General features: G+C 39.2%; 1 protein-coding gene across 2 annotated transcripts in view; it reads left to right on the top strand.

The window, feature by feature from the left end:
• Positions 1–11,302: 11,302 nt before the first annotated feature.
• The window catches only part of EXO5 (exonuclease 5), a 491,361-nt gene continuing 487,547 nt past the window's right edge, over positions 11,303–15,116 (top strand). For both annotated transcript variants that reach the window (XM_084651337.1, XM_084651336.1), the window contains exon 1: positions 11,303–11,354. The gene's annotated coding sequence lies outside the window, so the exon portion shown is untranslated. The remainder of the gene's footprint in view (positions 11,355–15,116) is intronic.

The raw sequence follows: 15,116 nt of genomic DNA, 5'->3' as shown, positions 1-15,116 counted from the left end.
AAGGAGCTTCTCAAAGAATTTGGAAGCAAAGCATTCTCATTTGTTTGACTTTTAACTGAAGGAAAGCTTATAGCCAGGATAGAGGTCAAGATTTTAATAGGGAAGGATGATAAACTTTTTAATAATTCTTGTTGCCAAGAAATCAATGCTTAGAGATTCGGTTATTTTAGAAAAAAAAATTTAAAGTTCCTTTAACTCTTACTCCTGGTGCTTTGTCATATGATTTGCTGGCTGTTGATTTTAACGCTTAGGACAGTAAGTCAATAATCTCTGTTGAAGACTGCAAGCCCTGCTTGCTAAAAAAGTAGGCCACCAGAATCGAATATTCTTGAGGGACTGTATTCAGTGATTGGTCTAAATCATTTGGAATAATTTCTCAGGGTACTTGGGAGAGCTGTCCTGATGTGTATATGTGATGCCTTCTACACAGTGATGAAATTTATCATTAATGTTTCTTAGGAGTACAGTCTACCAGTGTGGATCAATTTTATACCCTTCACAAGCACTGAGGATGTTTATAATGTGATTAATAGACCAGCAATCTTATGGGTATGAATTTAATCAGTTTTTTCTATCTTTATTTAAAAATATGCTATCTGTTTAAAATGGAAGGAAACAATATTGGTACATGGTTCACTGTACAATTAAGTGCATAATTTCAGTATCTATATTGGGTTTGTTTGGCTAATTTTGTATGTTCCCCTTTAAAAATGTTGACTGAGGACCAGCTGGGGCATTATTTATATCCATTTGGAAGCCTCATGCTAATATTTAAATTGCTTCCTATTTTTATTGAAATATTTACTTTGGGGAAGGTGGGAGAACCAGGCGTTAGTTGTCTCTGTCATGTAGATTGCAAGCATCTTTAGTGATAAATACAGACTTGAGGAAAAATGAATATGTAGAAGTATTTCCCCTTGAGGATTGGCAATGAGGAAACAGTGGCAAATTAAAATGTTTCTTAGCTACGTGTTGGAAAATTAGCGAGAGCCTGCATTAATTGAGATTCAGTTCTCTATGTATATCAATTCCTCCTTAACCTTCAGGGATTTGCAGCAGTGAGAGAAACACAGAGCAACAGATTAATCCAAATGTTGTCAGTGACAAATATAAATTGAGAGTTTAAAGCCTACGTTGAAATAAATTACTATTAAAAACCTGTTCACTCTTCTTCCTTGATTTCTTATAAGAACAGGAATTTTGTAAAGAAATGTATTAATTGTTTGTAAACTAAGCTACTGTAGCTGGAAAAGGCAATTAAAGGACTTTAGGCCTGATCTAAAGCCAAAATTTTCAAGCTAACTTCTTCATGCTGCATCTCATGTGGGGAAGGATTGCCTCATAAACGTGCACAAAGATACCTCATTGTCCTCCTTCAGATCTGTCCTTAAAACTCTCCTGTGATGTGATACCTACAAAAAAAACTTGACAGTGGTTAACCAACTGTTAATTGAATGTGTGATTAGCAGTGGGCCTTTTCTGCCTGCATCCAGAACTCATCTCTGGAATGATTTCAAAATTAACATTGTGTCTACATTTATAACTCAGCAGTTGCTGCTAAATTTGCTCAAATATTCAATTAGTTCCATTCCAAGAGTTTCTAATCAATATCTCTTTCTAGCAGCAAAATAATGGAATGAAAGCCATTATCAGGATAATTTTGTGCTGTTATCCCTGACTACTAGCTAATCTTTAGTTAATATTTGAGATATTAGTTAAATAGAAGCTAGTCATATTTTTGATTTTGATTCCTCCCCCCCCCCATCCCCTTCAGTGCAGATTAAATTGGCTGGATTGACCAGAAATTTATAATCTGATACTAGGTATCTTTAAAATTTATTGCCTAGCCTTTTAGTGGGGGAAAAGTTTTTTGTTCTCCCCGAGAGCTTGTTCTATACATATTCAATGACGATTCATTTTTATGAAATGTAAGAGGAAGCCATAGCTCTTTCAAAAGCACCATTACATTTCAATTTTTCATGGCTTGGATTAAAGGTAACTTGCAAGTGTGCAAACGATAAAGTGATTTCCACTCCACCAATATAAAAAAATAGAGTATTTTTTAGGGTACAAAGCTGAAATTCTGCATTTTAACTTGAAGAAATAGGCTGATTCCAGTGAGTTAGGTTATGGCTTTTCTAGGAAACACCCTGACTTTTCACCACCTTTCATTCTGTGTAACTCAAGAGGATCACAAAAAGTCTCCTCCTCCATCATTACTTAACCAGGGGCATGATAGACATGCTTATCACCATCAATGGCACTGTCCTCCCCAGATATAGCAAATGTATGAATAATTGCACACCACTAACCTGTGAGAATTGTCTTGGGGTTAAGACACTGGACTGGTACTGAGGCAATCTGAGGTCAATTACTAGCTCTTATACAGATTTCCTGTATAGCCTTGGGCAAGTCGCTGAATATCTCTGTGCCTGAGTTCTCTATGTGTAAAGTGGGATACTTTACATTTACATTATGAAGGTAAATTGATTAACTTTTTGGGAGTTGCCCAGTGATTGGAGCCATAACACCAACATAGAGTAAAGCAAAGTGTGCTCTTAGGGTTTGTGCATAAGTCCAGGAAGAGTAGCAAGATCTTTAACATGCTACCCGTAATCTGAGGCATCCATATGTAGAAGGGACCCTCATTTCAGCAGAATAGTGCTGGACTCAGAAGTATTCATCTTTTCCCAAACTTATCCAATGTCATTTAAAAAGTGCCGCCCAACCTGGAGTAGAATGTGCTAGGAATGTAAAAGTTTAACCAGCTAACCCATAAGCTTGATCCTTGTAGTTTCCAATAAGATAAGTTAAACTCCGCTGCCCTCGCATGCGCTGAGTGTCCTGGCTGCCACCCTGGGTGCGCCGGGGTCCCGACTGCTGGCCCCATGCATGGGGCTCGGCTGCTGCCACCGGACACCAGCAGAGCCTGCACCTCTTGTTCCTGTAAAACGTTTAACCGATTGACTTTCAATAGGTTAAATGGTTCCTTGTTTTACCTGCTATTTATATTCCTAGTTTGTCCAGTTGTGGGTTTCTCACTTTTAAGAAAAATGTGGACAAACTGGAGAGATTCCAGAGGAGAGCAACAAAAATAACACTTAGAAAACATGACCACTGAGGAAAGGTTAAAAAAGGGGGCAGGTTTAGGCTTGAGGAAAGTAGACTGAGGTGGGAGCTGATAGCAATCTTCAACTCTGTTAAGGGCTGTTATTGTTATAACAGTGAGCAGTTGCTCGTGATGTTCACAGAAAGTATGATAAGAAGTAATCAGCTTAATCTTCAGCAAGGAAGATTTTGGTTATAGTTAGAAAGTTTTCCTAATATCTAAGGATAGATAGTTAAGTACTGGAAGAGCTTACCAACAGATGTTGTCAAATCCCTGTCATTTGAGCTTTTAAAAAACAGGTTAGACAGACATCTGTCAGGGATGGTCTTGGCCTACTTCGTCCTGCCTCAACATGACAGGGATGGACTAGATAACCTCTAAAGGTCCCTGCCAGCCTTATATTTTTATGATTATATGCTTAACCAGCCACAACAGGAATTTAAAAGGACTGATTTCATCTAAAAATATCAATCACATGAATATATTTGTAGTGGGAAATTTCAGCAATCTAATAAGATTTAATATAGAATTTGCAAGATAGTTTAAGTTGTTACAGATTCAACTTTCACTTCTACCATCAGATGGGTTAGAAATGAATAATACCCAGCCTGCATTGTTCAAGTTGTTTCAGAAATGCATGATGCCCTCCCCCACCCCCGCTAAAATAAACACTGAAGATACTGTGTCAGATCTCCAGCCTCTGTAAATCACTGAAGCTCCACTGATTTCATCCCAGCTGAAATATATAGCCAGCTATATAGCAGCTTATAGACCCTCAACCATCAAATATAAGCTGTCTTGTGGACCACAAAATTAACTTCACGGGGATTGAAGGGCTGGGTCCTTTCTCATAATTTATAGCTAAACAAATATGATAGATAGCAACAAATTATTTCAATTTAAACAGTACACAATTAATACAACTATTGGTAAGGGCTGATTCGAAACAAAAAATGCCAGAAGTTTAGTGACATAGTCTGTTCTTGTAAGATTTGCAGCCACAAGCCATGAATAAAGTTGTTGAGTGTTTATTCAAGCCATTGTACCCCTGATTCACCTGTCGCTAATAGAGATCTCACTGATTTCAGAGTAGCAGCCCTGTTAGTCTGTATTCGCAAAAAGAAAAGGAGGACTTGTGGCACCTTAGGAGGCTAACCAATTTATTTGAGCATAAGCTTTCGTGAGCTACAGCTAGCTCACGAAAGCTTATGCTCAAATAAATTTGTTAGTCTCTAAGGTGCCACAAGTGCTCCTTTCCTTTTTTTAGAGATCTCACTGTTACCCAATTATCCAAAAGTGGGAAACCACCTCACTCCTTGTCAAACTTACGGCTGTATGATTCCAGCTGTGTCCTCTACAAACCTTCCACTTACTCCAGGCTAAGCCTACGCTGCAGGGTGCCAGCTGTCTCTTCTTAGCCATAACCCTCCATCCACGAGAATGATAGGCTACCACCAGGTTAGCTGGTTTCTGAGAGTGCAGAGATATCTACTGAAACAAATATCTGTCATTACTGTCATTTTGTACTGTACAACTGTCCTCTAGCCAATTCCCAACTCACTTAGCCATGCCTGGTCTTTGTGTATGGAATATACATTCCCTTTATATTTTTCTATATCTAGATACATATTTCTATGTAGATAAAATGAGACTTTTACATTTTTTCCTAGTGCCGAAGAAATGTGCCAGACTGTGACAACCATAAAGAGTGGCATCCTCTGTTAATCCACATACTGCCCTACCGCTGTGGAGGAAACTCCTTTTAGGGCCGAGATGATGGTTCACTCTGTATCCAGTCTCTCATATTTCTACTAAAATGTACACCTGCTTGGAAGATTTTCAGTTACACATGTTGTTTGGTGGAAGATGTATTGGTTTGGCGGTGGGGGAGTGGGGAGGTTCCCTCAAATGCTGTAGTCAGGGGTGCAGGTTCAAGTCCCTCCTCTGCCTGAGTCCGAGTGATCTGGGGTGAGAAATCTCTGCTCTGAATCAGGTAGAGCAGGGTCTTAACCCTGGATGTCCCACAGGCCAGGCAAGCACCCTAGCCACCAAGCCAGATACACTCAAAAAGTTCAGCTTTCCACTTGGCAACTGCCATTTGGACATGAAATAGAATTGGTGTCCTCCAGCCAACTCTACTAAAATGGGCAAAGGGGGCTCCCAGTTTGTCATTGCGTCAACTGAAATGAGACGTGTATCTTAGGTTACATCTACACTATACACCAGGGGCGGCAGCGGCATGTAACTGCATGCTTCAGTGAAACTATTGTAGCGACGTGTGTCGGTGACTGCGGCAAGGAAAGGCTCTGGCAGAGAGGAGGCAGCAGGGAAAGCCAATGGGATGCTACACTGCTAAAAACAGCAGTGTAGACAGGGAGATGCAGCTTGGGTGCGTAGAGAACTGTGGGAGGTATCTACTCAGGTACGTACCCAGAGACTTCAGACGTGTCTTTGCTCACGTAAGCTGTGCCTCATCATCTGTACTGCTGTTTATATCTATGTATGTTCTCTGCATGCTTGCTGAAAGAAGCGTGCAGTGCAGCTGTACCCTTAGGTGCATATGTGGCCCCCCATTACTATAGTATCTGATCCCGTCACAATCTTCTACAAAGTTTGTTTTCTTTAAACTTTTATTTAAAAAAAAAATCAGTCACAATGCAATTCCTGCCCCCTTTTTTTAATTCAGCATCCAAAATTGTGCAAACAAAATCCCTGATTCATGCCCTTTGACCTACATAAGTCCCTACACACAGTCATACCCTGTGTTAGTATCCTGTATTTTGACAGGGAGCCATAGAGGCAGATATAGACAAAAGAGAATCCCAACATGCATTGCACTTTTACCTGTGGTTTTGTTACATGGTGGTCTGCCACCTTAAGGGCCTGGGGCTGGCCAGCCAGCCCCATTCAGTTATCAGACCCAGCTGGGAAGGGATCAAGTGATTATAAAAGCCAGCAAGTAGCTCAACTGAGAAGGAGCTGGAGGTGGGAAAGGGAGATAGGTTCTTGCAGTGGGTACTGAAGTAGGGTACCTGGGAGGGAGGGAGTATTCTTTGTTCAGCAGGGAGAAAGGCAAAGGGGAAAATCTTTGGGAGCTATATCCTCTGGTAAGCAGAGGACTTGCTTTATTTTGATGTTTTATCAAAGTTTTATATTTAGAGACTGGACCATACCCTCAGAGAAGAGCCTAAAAGAGACTCTGGGTGTTGTTGTGGCCTTTCTTGGGCTGGGGAAACAGCCCAGGAACCTACAATTTTGTTTCAGTAATACCCCACAAATTATGGAGTAATGACACTGAAAACGATCATTTAGATTTAGAGCCTATTGTGTAGTTGTCAATACAAAAAGGGATGTGTCCAGCTAAATTACATTTGAAGAGGAAACAAGAAAGACAATTTTGGGGGGCTTGTGAGAAACCTATAAGATCAAATAATATAACAGGTTAATGTGTATCCTCAGGAGAGGTGGGTAGGGAAATGGTTTTCCTTTCCTCTGAGACTTTTGAAAATGTTTCCCATCTCAAATTAGGATGGGAAAAAGTCAAAATTCCAAAAATGTTCATGAACTGATGACCCAATCAGATTTTTGATTTTGTTTGGATTAATCAAAATGTTTCATTTGATGCTGATCTTTATACAAATAACTTCTAACTGAAAAATGAAACTGGTTAGAAAACATTGAAATAGGTTGTTCTGATTTGGAGAATTTTTTTAAAAAGTTCCAACATTTTCAGGAGACTTATTGAAACTGACCTTTTTGTACAAACATTGTTGGTTTCAACTAACAGGCTTTTTCCAGCAAACAAATATAACCCCAGAAAACATGTTGGTGCAAGATTTCCAGCCAGCTCTAATCTTTGCTACCTACCCATTCACTTGGTACACTTAAAATGGGATGGAACCAGAGAAAGGAGAACTGAAGCTGCCATGATCTCTATAAGAGACCAGGCTATGCCAATTTCATTAACTTGGGAGTCATGCAGATACTGGTGAAGCACACCAACTCACAACCTTAAGATACATTGAACAAAGCATTAGAAAATATCCTATAGGCTGAGGGGAATATCTTGCATAATATGTTATGGTGGGCTACCAGGATTTCCATCCCCCAGCAAATCTTGTTCTCAGCTGGTGAATATTTGTCAAATGGAAGTCTGTCTATATATCCATGAGAGTGATATATTTTGAGCCCGGCCATGAATTTCTTACTCAGTAGGGAAGCTTGCCTGAGTAAGGACCTCATGATGAGGCCCTTATAAAGAGAATGTCTCCACCTCTACACAAGTTTCTTATCAGATTAAATTCTGGCACTAACTCACTTTAAGTGTTTTCGTACATGTCATTTAGATTGGCAATATTTTTTATGGCAGGGATTGTCTATTTACTACTGGTCTTTACTCATGTGGATTAGCATCTTATTCTGAGAGTGGTCCCGTTGGCTTCTGTGGAACAACCCATTGGGTAAGGTACTATTGAATTTGAAAAAAGAAATCTGGCCCTATGTGCTTGGACAATGCCTAGTATAATTGTGCCCTGTTTGGTATCTATAGTAGTAGTGACAATAGTAATAGTGTACCAGTTCTGATAGGCAGAATTACACCTTTGATATTGTACAGCATGAGTGGAACTCTGCAGTGAAATATTAGCACTTACAGTAATGCCATGGATGTGTGTGCCAATGCCAAAGCAAAGACTGTTCTTTTAATCAGAGAAGGGCTAATGTTATCCTACTTATAGTCTTATATTCTTGTAGTGTTTGAGGATGAGAGTTTCCTGGGGTTCTTCCATATCATTTAAATGCAGTTTTTCTGCTGTGAGACTGTTCTAGTCAGATCTACAGTTGAACTTCTAAAACTGTACAAGCCTGCAAATATTTTGCTGTCCTGTCCTGATCCTGCCTTGTGTGGGTATAGCTGAGAATATGTGCAGTACTTTCACATTATATAGAGAGTATTATTCCTGTACTTATTTTTACTCACAAACCATGAACATTTTATTACGAAGCTGTTCATAGCACTAGGACTGCTGATCCGTTTTAAAAAACTATTCAGAGTGGCCATTAGGAGGGTGAGAACTCAAGCTGTTGTGGAGAGAATGTATTAGGAAAATGTATGCTAAATTTCATCCTGGAAGTCGAAAATTCATCATGCTTAATTTTAACATAATCTCACTGTAAACTCCCCAATCAAGAAGACCATGAAATTAAAGCTGTCACAGAAACTTCCAACTTCCTTAGCAATAAGGCACAGAATAATAAAACTTTAGGGCTGGCAGGGACCTCAACAAGATATGTAATCCTTCTCCCCACTGCCGCCCATGCTGAGAGAGGACCAAGTACACCTAGGCCACCCTGGCAGATATTTGTCTAACCTGTTCTTAAAACCCTCCACAACCCCTTGGAAGCCTATTCCAGTGTTTAACTAACTGTATAGTTAGAAAGTTTTTCCTAATATCTAACCTAAATCTCCCTTGCTGCAGATTAAGCCAATTACTACTTGTCCTACCTTCAGAGGATATAGAGAAAAATTGATCACCATCCTTTCTGTACCAGCACTTAACATATTTGAAGATTATCAGATGCCCCTCATTCTTTTTTTTTCAAGACTAAATGTGCTCAGATTTTTAACCTTTCCTCAGTAGTCTGATTTTCTAAAAATGTTATCATTTTTGTTGCTCTTCTCTGGATGCTCTCTCCAGTTTGTCCAAATCTTTCTTAAAGTGTGGTGCCCAGAACTGGACACAGTACGCCATCTGAGTAGAGCAACACAGTCATCTCCCATGTCTTACATACAATGCTCCTGTTAATGAACTTCAGAATATTAGCCTTTGTTTTGCATCAATTGTTGACTCATTCAATTTGTGATCCGCTATTTTGGTAGTACTACTGCCTAGCAAGTCATTTCCCATTTGTACTTGTGCAGTTGGTTTTGTTTTGTTTCGTGTCCTCCTTAAGTGTACTGTAGTGCTTTGTAATTGTCTCCGTTGGATTTCGTCTTTTTGATTTCAGACAGGTTCTCCAATTTGTCAAGGCTGTGTTACACTCTAATCCTGTCCTCCAAAGTGCTAGCAATGCCCACCAACACCCCCACCTCTCAGCTTGTTATCTGGAAACTTTATATGCATATTCTCCATTCAAGTAACTAGTAAAATGATTGAATAGTACCAGTCCCAGGACAGAACCCTGTGGAACCTCACTATGTTTCCCCTACCCCCAGTTTGACAGAAACTCATTATAACTACTCTTTCAGTGTGGTGTCTCAATCAATTTTGCACCCACCTTATAGTACTTTCCTCTAGCCCATATTTCTCTAGTTTGCTTATGAGATGGTCATGTGGGAGTGTGTCAAAAGCTTTACTAAAATCAAGATATATCATGTCAATGCTTCCCTCCATCTAGTAAGCCAGTAATTTTGTCAAAGAATGAAATTATGTTGGTTTGGTATGATATGTTCTTTGCAAATCCATGTTGGCTATTCCTTATAACCCTATTATCCTCTAGGTGCTTAAAAATTGGTGGTTCAATAATTTTTTCCAATCTCTTCCCAGATATTGAAGTTAGGCTGACTGGTCTATAGTTCCACAGGTGCTCTTAGTACCTATCTTTAAAACAGGGAACAAAGTTTTCTCTTCTCCAGTCCTCTGGGACCTTACGTGTCTCCCATGAGTTTTCAAAGATAATTGCTAATGGTTATGAGATTGCTTTAGCTAGTTCTTTGAATACCTTAGGGTGAATTTCATCAGGCCCTGCTCACTTGAATACATCTCACTTATCTAAATAATCTTTAACTGCTTCTTTTCCTATTTTAGCTTTCATTCCTTCCCCATTGTTGTTAATGTTAACTGAGAGTATCTGGTCACAATTTACATTTTTAGTGAGATTGTAGCAAGATAGGCATTGAATACCTCAGTCTTGTTGATATTGTCCATGGTTAGCTCTTCTTCCCCACTAAGTACAGGACCTATGCTTTCCTTCATCTTTCTTTTGTTCCTAATGAATGATCTTGCATGCACGATATTAAAAATCACTGAGATGTTGTTATAGAGGAGCAGAGAGGCTTGTATTTAAAGGGCAAAGACTTAAGAAGTGTTGACAATGGGTTAATCAAATCCATCTAGTCCACGATGAGATGGCCTGATCTTTGATACAAGTGTGGGTTATATGTGCATCCTGGTACAGCATGTGTCACATAGCCCAGTTTAGGGATAAAAACTTACTACTGCTGACAGCTGACTGAGTTCTTCCTTTGGCTTTGATGGTATAGGAGTGTGCTGTGGGCAGAAGATCTAGGCTTCAAATCCTGTTGATGACCCAGGCAGGAGGTCTCAAACTCCTACCTCAAGATATAGACAAATGAAGACAGTAGGAAGAGACTATTCCAAAGGAAGGCAGGGAAGATCTTCCTAAATGGCTAGAAAGGGAAGTCCATGTGCAACTGCATTGTAAATCTTATACCTTGTGCTTTCAGAGGGATTTTACCTGTAAAGATTACTGCAGGTTGAAGTGCTGTACCATCTAAATTCCACTTAACATGGTACTGATCATTTTCTTCCCAACAGCAATGGATCCCTTGATAACCTGTGTTACTGCTGCAAGGTTTTTGTGACTGCAGTGTGGCAGGGATAATTTTTGTGTGCTGAAGAATCTAATGCATTACAGGTGAAATTCACTCTTGTCAATAGACTATGCTGGCCTTCTGCACCGCTTAAATCTTCAGAATAATGCTTAACTGGGGCTTGTTCTGCTTGGTGTGTGTGGGAGGCGGGCATGAATTTCATCCCTAACAATTTACTACATCAAACCTCAGCATAACTTTATTGAAGTCAATGGAGCTATTCTGATTTCCACCCAACTGTGGATCTGGTCAGCAATGTATTTCTTAGAAAACGGATGAAAACAGGGATAAGCTAACAAACAGTGATTTGGTGGTGGTGGTGGTGGTTCTTGTTTTTGTTTTTTATTTTTCTGCCTCTTCTCTTCCCCTTTCCCCTCCCCCACCCAATATGTGATGCCTCTGGTAGAATCAAAATATGATCAAAGTATTGCTATAAATTTTATCATTCTCTTATGCTAACCCCACTAAAACTTTTACAGTCTCCAGAATGCACAAAGTCACTCTCCTTTGAATCGGAAGTTCCTGTTTATATTTTGTCACTAAGAGTTTGCTTTTTCTCTTTCAGGTCACAATGGAGCAATATGGCCTTTAAAGCATGATTAAATGATACAGCTTCAGAGCATCTGTCCGAAGGTGAGTCTTCTCTTCTCACACTTGGTTTCCTCAACTGACTCCTTGTACAGTCACTCTGATTTACACTAACATAATCAAGAGTCGACTCAGGTCCTATACCTTTAATTCACCAAACAGATTAGGCTGTGGGCCTAATCCAATGCCCATTAAAATCTATGAAAGGACTACCATTGATTTGGATCAAATCCTGTGTGCATAAAAAGTTTACATTTGCTTTTTTCCTTTGCATTTGCAGTACTTTGTGTCAAACAGAGAACTGGGGAAGTTAAGCATGCATCTGAAAGTATATTGTCTGCTCTGTAATTCTTATCAAATTTAGGACACTAAACACAGTTTATTGTCACTGCCAGTGGCTGAAAAAGATGATATCTATAATGATACCCAGCAAGAGATCACTCAAGTAATACTTTGTTCACTCCTTCAGCTCTATTGTTGAGCAAATAGATTTACATTCACTTTGTTCCAAGACCTGTTGCATCACAAAGATATGCTGCCGCATCTTCACCACAGTACATTATGGGGATTACAAAGTATGAATGAATTGACTTCGGAATGCTATATGGCACACCCACTCACATAACAATCACTTTTGGCTACCTCATTGAAGTACAGCAATCCTATTCCTGTAAAGAGTTTCTCATGGGACTAGTCCTTGCTATTTATTTAGATTCTAATACCATGCCCTTCAGCATGGTATCTAAGTGCCTGTCAGTGATGTGTTGATTTTAGTGGAACAACTGACTAAGGACAGCTCATGTAAATAAGGGTCTGCAATATTGAACTTCAGTGTGCTAATTCATCTCTCTCTAGATAGCTATATCTAGAGAGAGATGAGAGAATAAATCTACCTACAATAAACCCAATGTGCTCTCATATAATTTATTTCTACTGCCCCAATATTAAACATATCTGTTGTTTTATCAGTAGGCTGTTTTTCGATGAACTCATAGCCATACTGTGAAACTTAAATGAATTGCTTGTTTCTCTGTGTAAGGTAGTTGGCACACACACCAGGTACAGTATATGGAAAGGCAAACTTAAATTTGTCTAGGCTCATGAATATTTGATATTTCCCAGGTGCATCCTGGTGGTTGTTGTCATAAAAAAAAGTCTCATTTTTATAATTTGTACAAATTGCAACGATTCTCCTTGAAGGCTAAAACCTACTTCTTCCCAATCCCCGCAGACTGTAATCATGACAGGAAAAATATAACAAACTGATCTTTTTAGCAGCCTAAATATTTATTAAATGGTAATCCAACTGCTCTACAAAATTCTAATGGATTTTTAATGTTTTGTTCCCCCCCCCCGCTTTTTAAAAATAAATCTTACACAGATTTATAGCTCCAGGTTTTTCAAGCAATCTTTACATCTTAGATATTGGGGGGGAAATATGCTTTTAGGTCACTTTTTTGTCATTAATATTCATGAAGTAAGCGGCAGTGTCAGAATATTAAATAATTGTGACCTGTGCAGGAAAGCAGTTTTTTACTTTAACCTTTTAGAAACCATATTTACATGTTTTAGTATCATGAATAATGCATAAGGCTAGGTGCTAAGGTTATTTTCAAAGTCAGCCATTTTGGGATCAGGCTGTAGAAAACAAAGTAAGAAAAGAGGAGCTGTTTTTTTTTTTTTTTCTTAAACTCCCTCGTACTCAGGAAATAGCACTGAAGTTTTATGCCGATGGGATTTCTCACCAAACTTCAAAGCTTAATTTAAACTCTGTTGGAATGAAGAGGCATAAAACAGGTACAGTAGAAGCCATTTAAATGAATGTCTGCAAAAGAGACATTTCTAAGAAAACAAATGTTCTATATAGTGAAGTATTAAAAAAAAAATCATGCAGCATAACCATTGCTAAAATATAGCAATCCTTATGTCCTCTTCTCAGCAGAATTGTTTGGAGGCCCTTTGAACTATGCAAGCTCTGAAAACAAGGCTGACCAATGTGTTTGAGATAAGGGGCTGAGAAATTGATAGAGATGGGGAACATCTCCTTCTTCTATGTGAAAGACACCCTCGAATTTCTGGTGTTGGTGAATGACCAGAGACTTAAGAGACTGAATATTAATACTCTAGGCCTTCATTTTAGGGCATGGGAATAGAACCCACTTCTCTGTTTTGCCATTGACCTGTTGAGTGACCTTGAAAGAGTGATCTTTCTGCCAGATTTGGGCCCCAGTTCAGTATTGTGCATGGTGAACAGTTCCCCACACTTGGCCTGCATTCAGTGCCAGGAGCTGTGGGCCCTTTTCTAAATGGACAGGAAGGACTAGCTTGTTCTCCTGCTAGCTTCAGGGATAGGCTGGGTCTACAAATTACAACCCTCTGTGATCACAGGGCAAGATTCTCGTCACAAGTGTATATCCATTTACTTAAGTTGTATGAATGTGGCCCATAGTGTCAATCCCTTCTACAAGGGATACAGTTAAAGAAAATGCGTTCACAAGCCTGCATTTATTAAAATGACGTTCTGGAAAACTGTTAAAGTATGCCAGCAAGCAAGATATGGTTCATTTTCCAGCATATTTGATGCTTCATGAAGGATGGAGTTTTACTTCATCTCAAGGAAATGTTCTTGTCACTGGCAAGGTGCTTCCTTTAAATCATTTCCCTACCTGTTTTCTTATCCATTGTGACATGAAAATTTTCTCCTATGAAATGAGCTGTATAATTTGACAAAGAAAATGCTAAGTGCTTCATTTTAGAAGCACTATAGGTTAATGAAGACTTTCAACACCAGAAAGAAAAAGAAGCTATGGTTGTTTCTTCTGTCTTTGCAGTGGTTTTATGGTAACTAGTTGTATTCCAGTCATTGAATAAAAAGGGCCCAGTTGTGGAGTATTTCTCCTGACATACCACATTGATGGAAGAGTGACTACAGTTTGCAATACCGTAGCAGTTATCAGGATGAAAGGTGCTAACTGCAAACAGCACCACCAAAATGCAACCAGGTGGACAACCAGATGCAGTCATGCTACACTGGCATGGGAGGAGGAGCTCTGGCCAAGGGTATTGGCAAGGTTTTAATTTTATGAAAACTATCGTGGGTTTCGTATTTACTTACCCAAAGTGGGCAGGAACTGGGAGCAGAACTCCATCAATTCCAGTGAAGTTACTTCTGACTTACACTGGATGAAAATGATACCTTGGGCTTTCCAGGTTTCATCTGACAAAACACCATTCCTCCCTCCAGTTCAATAAACCACAGGGGACTCAGGTGACTGAGGCACTTTGACTTTCTGGTGATATTAAACAAATTCCAGGGAGTCTGGATATTTCATACCCAGTGGATACAATGTTGAACAAAAATTCATTTACCAGCATTCTTCTCCACTGCCCCTAGGACTGAGTTGTTCTAAGTTGAGTTTTACTGAACATAGCAGTTGGGTGGAACAATCTGCTAAATTGTTCTGTTTTTTTAAGTCCATGCAAACTGCACATTCTGTCAATAACTAGTTTAAATTTAAACAGTTTTTCTCTTTGAATTTGCTCTCTGAGTGATATAAAGTAACTTGACTGTTTTCTTAGTATTTACCACAAGACAGAACGTGTTCAAATAGGATAGTGACTTCATATGTGTATCATAATACACTAAAGCTACACATTGAAAGGCCTCCTACCATTATCATTAGAGCTGTGCGCAAAAGTTTTTGGTGAATAGTAAAATCACTGAAAAACAGTCTTTTGGATGCACCAAAGCTATGAAGTGGTTTTGGCCAAAAGTGTCATGTTCTGTTTGTTTTTCCTCCTGAAAAA

The sequence above is a fragment of the Lepidochelys olivacea genome (assembly GCF_965140295.1).
Source record: "Lepidochelys olivacea isolate rLepOli2 genome assembly, chromosome: 17".
Taxonomy (NCBI): Eukaryota; Metazoa; Chordata; order Testudines; family Cheloniidae; genus Lepidochelys; species Lepidochelys olivacea.
The sequence above is the reverse complement of the archived record's forward strand: the minus strand, read 5'-3'. Positions and strand labels throughout refer to the sequence as shown.